Genomic DNA, 10,149 nt, shown 5'->3' with positions numbered 1-10,149 from the left:
AACCCAACAAACACCACAATTTAGACCAAAGGTGATCATGCTCTGATACTAACTAAAAGGAAATTAGGTAGATAAATACAAATTCCTACACTAATTGTAGACACCTAAATTTGATTAATTTAATTAATTGAATTTAGCTATCCAGAGTGTGCCTTTAATTAAATAATTATGCATTATTTAATTAATTAGTGTTCCCTCCTTCTACCTAATTAATCTTATTAGTTACACTATAGTTCTCCTTCCATTAATTATTTGACAATCATAAATCATTTAATTAATTAAATTTGATCCTTTTCTTCTATTAAATAAATCAAACACCTAGTTTGATTATTTAATTCACTTTTGTTCTTTGCTCCTAATATTCTCCCATATAATTAAATAACTAAGTTAATTACTTCCATTTCCCCACATGCCTTCTAACTCTAACCGTTTCTAACCCTTCCTCTAGCCTAACCCACCTCATTAACCACGAGTTTAGTCAACCCTATCCCTTATCCCTCATCATATATGCACAATTCCTCAAATTTGGGGAGAATATCCCAAATATCTTAAGCCATGAAAATATCCTCATTTTTGGAGGAACTATTTCCTAAAATTTTGGGAAAATATCCCAAATATCTTAAGCCATGGAAATATCCTCATTTTTGGAGGAACCATTTCCTAAAATTTGGGGAAAATATCCCAAATATCTTAAACCATGGGAATTTCCTCATTTTTGGAGGAACCATTTCCTAAAATTTGGGGAAAATATTCCAAATATCCTAAGTCATGGAATGATCCTCATTTTGGAAGGGAAACAAATTGCCTAAAATTTGGGAATATACCCCAAATTTCCTAAACCATGAGAATACTCCTATTTTATAATTTGTTTTGTAATAGAACCTTCCAAATTGGGTGTTTCACTTCCAAATGGGCATGTGTCCTTAAGGACACATATCATTCCTTCAAATGACACATGTCCTTCTTAAGGACACATGCCCTTCTCAAGGACATGTGTCTCCCTCTCATCCCTCTCCATCTCTCCCTCTAGCCTATTTAAACCCCCCATTTTCCTTCATTGATCATCCACTTTCATTTTCATACTTCCATAATGTAGAATTGTTCATACATTTTCATAACCTCATAATGCAAAAATATTTACTCATCTTTTACTCATCCACATCCATTTAGCATAGAATTTTTCAACCCATATTAGCTCAGTTTCCATTTTGCATTGACTATCATGGAGCATAATCGAGTATCTATAATTCAACAAGCACACATAAAATTAGGAGACTATCAGATTGAATGATAATCTAGAGTTTGCAATTTAATTGCTTCTATTTTGTTTATCTAGTTTTCTTCTTTCTTAACATCCTAATATTGGGTGTGGTTGAAATATGTGTTTGTCTGATTGTTAATTCATCTTTTCATTATCTCTAGTTACATTCATAGTTTTCTGATACATTTTTGGCATGCTTGATGTGACTCACTTCATGGGTCATTTTAATCTTTTCTTTTTGTTTTAGTGCTTTTGAATTGCAGGTTTTGGCGATTGGAGACAAGAAACATTCTATTTATATGATCAAATAAGGCTTTTCACATCAGTGACGTGAATTTCATGTGTATAATCAAAATTTCACATGTCTTGTTAGAATTTCACACAAGTCTTGTTAGAATTTCATATACATCCTACCAGTACATTGCACACGTCTAATTGGAGTTTTTCATAAGCCTATTTAGTGTTTCGCATAAATCATAAGTAGATAAGTTTACAATGTTTTAATCATATGGCTCGTAGTGTTAAGATTAAGTGTGTGGGACCTCAACATCTAGCAGAACATAGATAACTACATAAACAACATGTTAGGTACTTGCAAGCATATCAGTTGATTAACCACCCATACGAACAGATCAAGTATTTTGAATACCAACAACAAGTCCTAGCTTATATACAGAAACACAACATGCTTCTGAGAACATGATTATACTTTTAGCTATGATTTGTGAAAAAAACTAATCCATTTGTTTGCAGGAGCTGATTTGCAAGTTTTACATAGAAACTGGGATTTCACATTAGTATGTGCAGTATTTTGCATAAGTATACACAATGTTTTACATAAGTATGTATGATATGTCACATAAGTATGTGCAATATTTCACATAAGTATTTTGCATAAGTATTTTTAGTGTTTCTCATAAGTATAACCAGTATTTCGCATAATTTTGGGTATTTTTTCACATTCAATTGGTTATTTTAATGCCCTTCTATTTTGGATTTGTCATTGTCCTTGGGGTTTTTCCGTATTAATAATAATCCAACTCTAGCATGTCATGAAGTGGAAGTGCAACATAAGTGTTTCGATTGGTCAAAGACATAAATAATACTTGAAACTTAAAATTACTTGTTTGCAGAGGTAGTTGAGGAGAGTGATTCCTATTTTTTAGAGTAAGCAATCTTTGAATTGGTGCTTAAAATGAATAAGTGTCTTTGGTGTTTGGAACACTTGTGCGTGTGAGTAGACCTACTGTTAACACACACTATCCTCTCTCATAGCTCTCGTGGTCTTGGGTGCAAGAGAAAAGTGTTAACAATGCTTGATTTACTTCTTTTTAGGTAGAAGGTCCTGCCTCTCGAGTAGTCTATAAGGCTGGGTTAGAGGGAATGACCCAAGAAGTACTCTTTTCGTCCGCTATATAAATATACATGATTTGGTGAAAGCCATTATCAATTGGTGCTGATGTGTTATACCAATGTTTCCCTCAATATCTACATGCAAATACCTTCGTGATCTTAACAAAAGTTAAAATCCCCTGGTACTTTTGTGGAAGATGCGTAAAAACCTATGCTCTATAGGCTAGGATATCTCTTAAATGAGCTATCCACCCCATGTATAACCACCAAATTACCCTGAAAGTTCCTCCACTATGAATCAATTTATTTTTAGTTTCCATAAACCATCTACTTGTTGACTTAGGTATTGTGATACACACATACCGAAGAAACCTCTGATGTACCCTTCAACTTGAGATAGTAAATTTTTGAGGATCTTTGAGTCCTTAGAAATTCAAAGCTTGACATGCTTGAGAAGTGTGTGTCATGGAGTGAACTCAACACTTTTCCCTTCACCACCATGTGTGTTCTGATAGATAGAAATGATATTTGTTGACAATGAAAGTACACAAAGACATCATTGAATGATCCTTCATCTATGTCAATAGACGCTTTCCCATGAACACACATATATGTGTTGTTGGCCATCAGAATGTTTGGTGATGAACATGTTTTAAATGAAGAGAATATATCTTATGATGAAGCCATATGATGTGAAGCTCCAAAATCAAGGATCCATCTCCCTAACTCAGAATCTACCATTGCAACAAGTTCTTTCCCCTTTTGTTTCTCTAACATTAAATTAGATGAAGATGAACATGTTGTATCCTTTGACATAGTTTAAGGTAAATTGATTTTATTCTTTTCCAAAAGATGCTTCAACTCATCAATTTGTTTTAAATAGCATTGATGTTCATCATGCCCAAATTTATTGCATTATGCACAAGTTGGCTTTATCTTTTTAGATGATACTTTTTTCAAGGAAGAGGACTCAAATTCTTTCTTTGGCTTGTTCTTTTTCTTCTTCTATTTCTGATCAAGATCCCCTGATTCTTTTTGTACCTTAGGATCACTAGCAATCAATGCTTTTGAATTTTAAGTTTTGATGATTCCAATTTGAATTAGCTTCACCTCCTCTTGGATTAGAAGATCTGAAAATGCATCAAAAGTGGGTTGTACATATGCAGTTCCCATAGAAACCTTGTTGGTATGAAAGCCATAAACAAACACAGAATACTCAGGACCAAGCTTAAATAACACACTGATAATCAATTGTAAATCCTCCTTAGCAATCTTGCAATCTGTTAACTATTTTCTTAGTTGCTTTATCTTGGAGATATAGTCTTGGATGTTGTTGAAACTTTTTGGATCAAGATTCATCAGATCATTATCAATCTGATAACCCCTAATCCTATCAGTTTTACCATACAAGTTTTCAAGAGTCTCCCAAGCCTTCTTAGGTGTCTTGCTTGATTCAAGGTGAAATTGTAAATCAAAAGAGACTAGTGAACAAATGTAACTAATAACTCTCTCATGATTGATCTCCCATGCTTGAAGAGAATTAGCATCAGTAAGTGCATGAATAGATTCTTTGACATATCTAGTGCAACCTTTTTCCCTTAGATTATTCCATACCGATTTTTTCCATGTTTCATAATTATATGGAGTTAGGAGTTCAATTTGAGTTTTCCCTATTGCACTAATACACAAAACAAGAAATTAATACAATACACACAAGATCACCCTCTCAAATTCACTAAATAAATGACCCCCCCCCCCCCCCCCCCCCGAAAAATATGATGGTGGCACTTTATAAATCAGTGCATTTACAATTCTAGAGTTTTTCCAGTGTTTTACAATGTCCAAATGTGGACTCAAATACTGAATATACAATAAAATATTAGAATTATAACCTCAAAATAGCACAAATAGATAGTTATTGGAAAAATAGAAACTTTCAAAAAAAGAATCACATCTATCTAAGCTCATATGTGAAAGTTATGTCTATTTGAAGTTGGAAAAACGAGGATTGTCCTTTAGATCTGATGAAAAACCTGATTTTTTGGAAAATATGGACCAATTGAGAAAAAAATAATTCCAGCACTATGAAACCTACGAAATTCTGCCCCAAATTAAAAAAAAAATTGCCCTAAAAATCTCCACCGTATGCTCAAGATATGGCACTTCGAAGTTGAGGTGCAAAAACGAAAACTCCAATGGTGAGGGGGTCAATTTTGGAAAAATACACCTCCACTGAATTTAGTAAGGCTACTACTAAGATTGGAGTACTGCTAAAATTGGTTGAACCACCAAATATCTTTTGAACCACCAAATATCTTTTCAAACTAAAATTGAGTACTTTTAGTCAATTTATATCTTTTCCAAATTTAGTCTATCTCCAACTAAAAGTAGTTGTGACCAGATTTGACATGCCGCTAAATTAGTGAAAGTAAGAAGGTCAAATCTCAGGTACAAAGGCCAAAGTGTAGCTGATGTATAGTAATGTGCAACAATATATTTTATTAATAAAAAATAATTCAAATGGGATTGCTAAAGAAGGGAAGCCCCTTTAAAAAGAGATTTAATAAGGAAAATTTAAAACTTTTTAATAAGCCTAGTTTTAAATTTTAGACTCTAAAACTTATTGGAGGGAGGGGTACATAAGTTTTAGTCCTCCATAAAAAGCTGCACAAGGAGCAAGGTGGGTAGAGGGTGCGAGGCCCAACATAGTGAAAGGGCTTGCATAATATGATGCATAGGTATGTTTTTTTTGTTTTAAAATTTTCAAAAAAAAGATTTTAACAATAATTATAAATAGAAGAATTTGTAAATATTTTTAAAAAAATGCAATATAATATTTTTTTTGATGCAAAAAATAGAAAATGTATTTAGAAAAATTCAAATCTGTACCATACTTGGCAGGTGGGCTATAAGGCTCAAATTTGATTTTCACCAAAATATGGAGTATCTTATATCAAAATTCATCTGTTCAACCTTCTGGAATCGATGATGATGTCCTTTTTGACTGAAAAAATGCACCCATCAAAAGCTCAATGTTGAATGTCTCCCAAATTCAAGAAGGGGCTTGCAGCTCTAGAAGGTCTGATACCATGTCAAAGTCACTGATGGACTCAATCTCCAAGGATCACCTACAAAACCAAGATCAACCTTCTACACGAGAGAAACAAAGAGGATGAAATGCTGAAATATGGTGCAATAACAGAATGATGATATTTTCACACTCTAAAAGATATAATATGGATTAGCGCTCCCTTGTACTAACAGAGCTGATATGAACTCATCTAAGTTATCTCTGAATTATCTCATAAGGGAGAGGTAAGTGCTGATTATATAGGAAAATGTGGGCACATAATTCCAAGAGGAATAATAACTCCAAAATAACCAAATTAGGTGGGAGTTGTGCCTACTTGTAAAATGCCAAACATGTGGCAAACCAACTCAGGTAGCGACAAATAAATAGTTATGGGGATTAGGAAAATGAGTTCAAAAGAAGGTGTGACATTCAACCACCCAAATGTGGGTGTGAATGACACATGTAAATGTAAAACTATGCCACATGCCCTCATATAAACCATCCTAATATAACTTAAGTATGCTTAATAATATGTAGGAGAAAAATAAATATAAAAAACCTAAACTAAGAAGCTTCACCTACTCATCAAGAGATTCTTAATCATGCATTGCAAGGAACCCATGTGCCTAGCAACATAGATCCTATGCAATTTCAAGCTTTAGTAGTGCATTTAACTACCACATACCATCTTAGCTTCACCCAATCTGATACCATGGTTCCTGATCTGAATCATATCCATCTAATTAAGAAGAAGGCCTTTATAAAGCAATACACAGTAAAGCAAGTTCTGATCGATAATGGTTCTGCCCTAAATCTTTGTACATTGAAATTTATCACATAAGTAGGGTATACTACCATGGATTTATATAACCTATGCATCACTATCAAAGCATATGATAATGGGGAGAAGCTTAGTGGGGATGATAAATCTTCCAATTCAATTGGGTCTAATAGCATAGGATACTCTTTGCCATGTAATTGATCTTGACCTTCCATTTAACATCCTTCTTTGTCACCCATGGATTCATGCCATGTAGGCCATGTCATCCACTTACCACCAATGTTTAAAATTTCCATATCAAGGATATGCAATTACTATTTGTGGTGACACTCAACGATTTGAGTATTGTCGTGCTCTTGAAGCATCATCCCATTATTCCCATCATTGCCTAGGTATCAACATTGGAATCCCTCAAACTACTCCACCATCCTTGTATGTTGACCCTAAATCCATACTCACCGCTGGTAAGGAAAAAACTTCTATTTCATCTTCCTTTTCCCAGCTCAAGATCAACGATGTCGATTGTGGTGAATATGCTTTACAAGGAACCCTTGTAGTGGGTACATTACCTCTAGATCCTCATACCCATGGGAAACATACTAAAGAGAAGATGATGAAAGAACCTATGGTCAAAATGTGTGGTTCTACTACATTCCAATCTCATTGTGAACTTAATCATGAGGTCATAGAGGGAGATATCAATCAATGGCTTTTTAGAGATGTTGATGTAGACTATGATACCCACCTTAATCACTTCAAAGAGAAATACCTAGTAGCACATAATTTGGCTACCAAGAAATAGGATTACCAGGGTGGAGGATTGGGACAAGAGGAACATGGAATTAGAGGACCTATCGACCTAGTTCTGAATGTTCACCATCAAGGGCTTGCTTTTGTACATTCTTCTCACAAAGCATCAACTTCGGGAAACAATGAAAACATTTTGGTTGATATTGAATACATACTTGAGGAGGTTGTCAAACAAGAATACAAAGATATGGATATCTCCTCATCCTTTGGCACATCTACCCTCTTTGACACACCGATTCTCTTAATTGATCTTCCCCTTTTCCATCTTGGACTCATTGATTAGGGTCAAACTGTTGCACACCTTGATACATTCCAAAGTGATGGAATGCTCTTGCTATTTTTGGGAGCAGCTGAGTGTGCACCATATTATCATCAAGCTCTGAAAATAGAGTACAAGTTGGATCCTCAAGGCTAAATTGGGGAAGAGGGGATCCTTAACCATAATAGTGAAAAAAAATTGAAAAATCAATTGTCTACAGGTAAAAACCTTTCTGAGGCACCTATAGATTCTAAAAAGGTAAAAACAAAGGGTGCATCTTCTAGTGAAAACCTCTCTGAGGTGCTAGAAGATGAGGATTCCCCTTCCTCTCATCGACATAAAGGTTCCTAATAAATCCCCAATCCTCATTGATGAGAAGAGAAGTTAATATGAGAACTACAGAAAATCCTTGAATTACTTATGTAGCAACATCTTTGTTTAATGAAGAGTTTCAAGTTTTCCTTAAATCCTTCACAAGTGACCCATTAAATTTATGTGGTCTTATGCAAAAATTCAAAGACTTGATCCCGAGCTTGTTGTGCATCACCTGGATATTGATCCAAATGTTAAACTTGATAAGAAAAAGCTTCGAAAGATGCATCCTCGAATTGCATTACTGGTCAAAGTAGAGTTGGAAAAATTGTTTGAGGTCAAGTTTATCTGACCAATTGATTATTTGGAATAGATTTCTAACATGGTACCTATTTTTAAACCTAATGGAGCTATCCGAGTTTGTACAAATTTTAGAGATCTGAAAAAAGCATGTCCCAAAGATGATTTTCCACTTCCTAACATTGATATTGTAGTTGATTTAACAACGAGACATGAAATGCTTTCCCTTATAGATGGTTTTTCAGGCTACAACCAAATAAAAATTGTAGAGAATGATTAACATAAAACAATGTTTACCACTCCTTGGGGAACTTTTTGTTATCAAGTCATGCCTTTTGGTCTCGAAAATGCAGGCACCACATACCAGTGTGCTATGGTAGTAATATTCCATGACCTTATGAATAAGATACTAAAGGATTATGTAGATGACATCCTAGGAAAATAAAAAACTAGGGTAGAATATCCAATTATCGTTGAGCAAATTTTGGAATGTTTGGCTAAATACAAAGTGCACCTCTATCCTAAAAAGTGTGTATTTAGAGTTACATCAGGTAAACTCCTAGGCTTCATAGTTTTCATGCTTGGTATAGAAGTTGATCCTAAGAAAGTCAAGGCAATCCTAGAAATGACTCCTCATAAAACATTGAAGAATCTATGTAGTCTCCAAGGAAAGCTACGATCTGCTAGACACTTTATTGCTCAACTTGTAGATAAATGTCAGCCATTTACACATCTTAAAAAAGGTATAGATTTTATGTGGTATGCTTAGTGTCAACAATCATTTAACAAAATAAAAGAATATCTGGCTCATTCTCCAATATTAATGCCACCAATTTGAGGATGACCATTCCTTTTGTATATCTCAGTTACTCTAGTTGCAGTGGGAGAACTCCTTACCCAACATGATGATCAGAGAAAAGAACATGCCATTTACTACATCAACCAAATTCTGGTAGGGTATGAGCTCAATTACTCACGTATGGAAAAATAATGTCTAGCTGTTGTCTTTTGTTCACAAAAGCTTTGTCATTACATGCTAAGTCATACTATTAAGCTTATCTGTAAGATTGATCCTTTGAAATAACTATTATCAAAGACAACCCTTATTGGTCATATGGCTTAATTGGGCATGCTGCTCAATAAATTTGATATTTAATATGTAGACATAAAGGCCATTAAAGGATAGGTAATTGCAGATCAACTAGCAGAAACACCCTTGACAGATACTCATCCTTTAATTGTAGACTTTTCAAATGAGTATGTTTGCACAATCATCACACAGAATCCATGGAAACTATTTTGATAGATCACACACATAGAACAGATCAGGGACAAGGTTCCCATTTGTGACACCACAAGTGGATCTTATTTCTAAATCTTTCAAGTTGTCTTTCTCATGCACCAATAATATTGCTGAGTATGAAGGTCTTATCACTAATCTCAAAATGGCTATATAATGCAATATTGCAAATATCTTTGCTTATGCGGATTCACAATTGGTTGTCAAACAGGTGAATGATGAGTACCAAACTAAGGATGATAAGTTGTTACCATATAAAAGAATGGTTGATGATCTCAAGAAGAGATTTTGAAACATTACCTTTGACCAAATCCCTAGACCACAAAATAAGGCAGCTGATGCAATGGTTGGTATTGGTTCATTGATTGCAATGGAGTCAGATAGTCCAAAATATAAGTTTCTGGTTGAATAACTTCTCTTGCCACCTTTTGAGACAACACTTATAGATATGGTGTGTAACATTATTGATCTGCAATCACCTTGGCACCATGATATTTATACTTACCTTAAAGATAACACCCTTCCACCCAACATATCTTAAAATGATCATCGAAGTCTTATTAGTTGATGTACCCAGTTTACAATTATAGGAGATAATCTATATCATCAGGGCTATCATGACATCCTCACCATATGTTTAGATTAAAATGAAGCTAATCTTGCAATGAAAGAAGTGCATGTTGGAACTTGTGGTGCTCAT

This window comes from Cryptomeria japonica, chromosome 8, assembly GCF_030272615.1.
Source record: "Cryptomeria japonica chromosome 8, Sugi_1.0, whole genome shotgun sequence".
Lineage (NCBI taxonomy): Eukaryota > Viridiplantae > Streptophyta > Pinopsida > Cupressales > Cupressaceae > Cryptomeria > Cryptomeria japonica.
The sequence above is the reverse complement of the archived record's forward strand: the minus strand, read 5'-3'. Positions refer to the sequence as shown.